Source organism: Gavialis gangeticus, unplaced genomic scaffold, assembly GCF_001723915.1.
Source record: "Gavialis gangeticus isolate Ggan-Ray unplaced genomic scaffold, GavGan_comp1, whole genome shotgun sequence".
In the NCBI taxonomy this organism is placed as follows: Eukaryota; Metazoa; Chordata; order Crocodylia; family Gavialidae; genus Gavialis; species Gavialis gangeticus.
Window position 1 is genome coordinate 5,471,654 of NW_017729034.1, and position 3,802 is coordinate 5,475,455.

The following is a 3,802-nucleotide window of genomic DNA, read 5'->3' on the forward strand; positions in this document are numbered from 1 at the left end:
ACGGTGACTTGGCTTTCAGGGGGCATGGGAAAGGTGGCAAGTGGGGAATCCCCTTCCCAGATTCCCCCTATTCTTCGACAGGGTTCAAATTAACATCTTTCACTGCCAGGAGGGTGCCCTAACCCCTAGGCTATAAGTAGGAAATAGTCCTTGCACTTTGGGCATGTCTACATGTGTCGCTATGGCAATGTTGTTACTGCGCTGTGATTTAGTACTTCTAAAAGGAAGTACTGAATCACAGCACAGTAACAGCCCATACTGTGCCGTATGTGTGGCACATGGTTATTTTTAGCAGCTACTTCTCTGTAGTGGTGTGCTATACCAGGGGAGTGTATGGCTACAGCGACATAGCTGCTGGTTATGTGTAGACACCTGTGGACACTACAGCACCGTAGCATGTTGCTACAGCAATGTAGTATTGCATGTAGATGAACCCTCTGTGCCTTAAAAAGTTATTGGCAGCAAGGACCAAAAGCCAGTGTTTTCATTTGCCTTGAGGGGAGTAACCTCATCACAGGGTAGAATCATTTTCCCTCTTGTGCTCTCTGTGTCCAGCACCAGGAAGGTGAAATGATTTACTGCACAGTGTCACAGCTCTATCAGGAGGGGTGGGAAGTGCTCTCACCCACCTCACCTCTATCATGGTGGCTAGGGCTTCCTCCTGACAAGAGTGAGCTGAGGGTTTGCGCCCTGCCTCAGGCCGAGGAGAGTATTGAACCCAGGCTCTTTCTAAGGCTAAATACAGCCATTCAAAAACCCCAAAGCAGAATCAATCTAAGTTATGCTGTTTTCTGTAAGTGGCATTGCTTAGATTCACATACATTCTCCCTTTGGTGGGGGGGTGCAAATCTTAGACTGGGTTTCTCCATTTTAAAACCAGTCTACATATGCTGAACTTCTGTTACAGGTATAGACTAGTTTCTGATCATCTATACTAGTAAAAGTGTAATGTCCCTACCTGGCCTTACTGAGCAAATACTCTAACCACTAGGGTGTTGCCGCCTTTCCCATGACCCCTGAAAGTCAAGTCACCCTATTCAATTTGGATTCAGCCTGAATCAGGGACAGTGATTTGATTAGTTGATTTGGATCACTGTCTCTGATTTAATTTGGCTGAATCCGAATCTGAAGTTTTGATGCTGATTCAGAGAATCAGTGATTCGGACATAGACACAGCTTTAAAGTTTTTTGGGGTAGCAGGCATGGCTCATGATTGCTGCAAGGCTGGGGTGCATGGAGCGTCCTACAGGAGTGTGGGGGCCCTACATGTTCTTGGCAGCAAGCCCAGAAGTGGGCTTGCCGGTGGACCTGGAAGTGGACTGGAAGTGCTTCTAGTCCACTTTCAGGTCTGCTGCTGAGCGTGTTGGGGAGCCCCCATGCTTCTGTGGGACACTCCATGTGCCCCAGCATTGCTGCACTCACGAGCCCCTGCTACCTAGAGGTATGAAGAAAAAACATTTAAAGCTGCATCTATGTCTGAATCGCCAAATCTTACTGAACTCTCTGAATCAATTTAGAGGGTTCCGATTTGATTCAGAGAGATTAAAGAATTCTCTTATTTGATTTGAATTTGGAGATTTAGCCACTGAATCGGGCCGAATCTCTGCCGAATTGGATCAGGGACTGAAGCTTCACACAGCCCTACTAACCACAAGGCTACTATATAAAAGGCCACTGGCTCTGTTTTTGAATGAAAATGTCCATAAGTGCTGTCCCTGTGGTGAACTCACTGCTATCAATGTGTTTAGGTATGACATCAAGTTCTTTTGGGGGACTTAGGTGCCAGTATGCCTAATTTATGTGTCCCACGCCTTTTCTCCAAAAAAGATTTAAATGTGATGATACAGGTGCGAAGATACTCCACCCTGATAAGATGGTGGTGTCTCTGGGCATTCACAGTAGCAGAACAGTATGGCCTACAGCTTCTTAGGTACCCAAGCAGTTAGGCAAAGGTTTTGCATATTGTTTACTTGAACTTAGGTGCTAAAATTATGCCTATTGCACTCTAGGTGCCATAGACCTTTTTTGATTCTGGCACTTCAGCACTTTTAAAAATATAGCCCTGTTACTATGTCTCTGCTCTTTGCTGCAATGTCTTTGGTATATACAGGCATGATAAAAACCCATCTCCAACCTCATGCCCACTGATTACCCTTGGTCTTTTTCTGCAGCACTACTCCTCAGGCACCTTTCTTCTTTTGAGTATATACATTTTAGGTTCTGTCCCCCGGATGCATTTTTTTTTTCTGAGCTGAATCTAATTTGGTAATTTCATTTGTGTTCTGTGTATTATTTCTCTCTGTCAGATGGTGTTTGTAACTCTTCCCAGTTTAGTATCATCTGTGAATTTCATTATCATGCAATTATTTCCTTCTTCCAGATCATAAAACCAGACCTAACACAATACCTGTTGTAACCTACAGTATAGTTCCCCTGAACTACATTCAGAGGCAAACACAGACAGATTCTAATAGAAATGCTTTTTATTTACCTCCCTTTCTCCAAAAATGTCAAGTTACGCACTGCAGTGATGTCACAGCAACTGAATATAATTACGTGGGAAACAGCTCTGAGGGATATTCCAGAAACTACATATTGTATATATTTAAAAGCAAAGGCCACAATAATGATTGGGGACTAAATTATCTTATTCATTAAGATTTTACATAAATCCGAAGTAGCTTAGTAATAGACTTTGATGATGTTACTCCTATTCTACACTACTATAACAGAAATCAGAATTTGGCTTTTTATAAATGAAGAAGGGTAAATCTCTGTTTTTCTGGATTAGCTGATAAATCAGTCTGTCTATCCAGCCGTTCCTCTGTCTGTCTGTCCCTCCATCTATCCATCTTTCCTTTTTCATCTGTAATTTGATCATCACTGCAATATTTTGGCACAGACCTAGGCATTTCCTGGATTTTATTTTCCATATTCACAGACACAGTCATTCTGCTACAAATTCTGAGAAAGCACAGTGATATAACTTTTGACATACACGTGCATGCAGGTATATTTTTGTATGTTTTAATGTGCATGTGCAGGTATTTATTTGTATATGTACATATGAGACCATGGTTTTTTATGCACAGGCACTTGTATTTAAGTGCCTGTGCATACTTGAATTTAAGTGCCATGTACATGTCTGTGGGTTTTTGTGTGAAAGCGTGTGTCTAATGACAATTAGTATAAAAATGTATAACCTGTAATGTTCTACAAAAAGGACTTAAAAGAGCCACAGGATGCAATAGGAAAAGGAATCCTTTTTTTGCAGTTTTTCTTTTCAAACCATCCTACAAAAATCTTTAGCAGGGATATAATTTTCTATTCAAGTCAGTTAAATGGACCAAGGAACCTACAGAAAAGTTATCATTTTCAATAGCCTTTTATAGGACATTGCCACATGGAGGGTGTGTATGCTTGTGTGTAGGTATATGTGCATTTATGTTTGTGAGGATGCTGGTGAGGGGAGAGAATCCACAGCCATTTTTCCATACAGTGCTATTCTTCGTATACCACAGCACCCATCTATAGTATGTCACCTGTGCATGAAATATACTACATGACAGGGAGATAACCACCTTAGCTTTCTCAGTGCATTAAACCTCTCATGGCTGGGGATTTGTGCTCTCTGCTTTAATAACTCCTATGTGAATGGGAGTAAGAGTTTCAGAAAAAATGTAAGCCCCCCCCATCCTCCACCCTTTCCCAAGCTCCCCGCAGACACACCTCACCCCACCCCCCTCCACAATCTGTAATGTCCTCTTTCCATGTAGTCTCAGTACAGTGGGAAAGTCGTTGG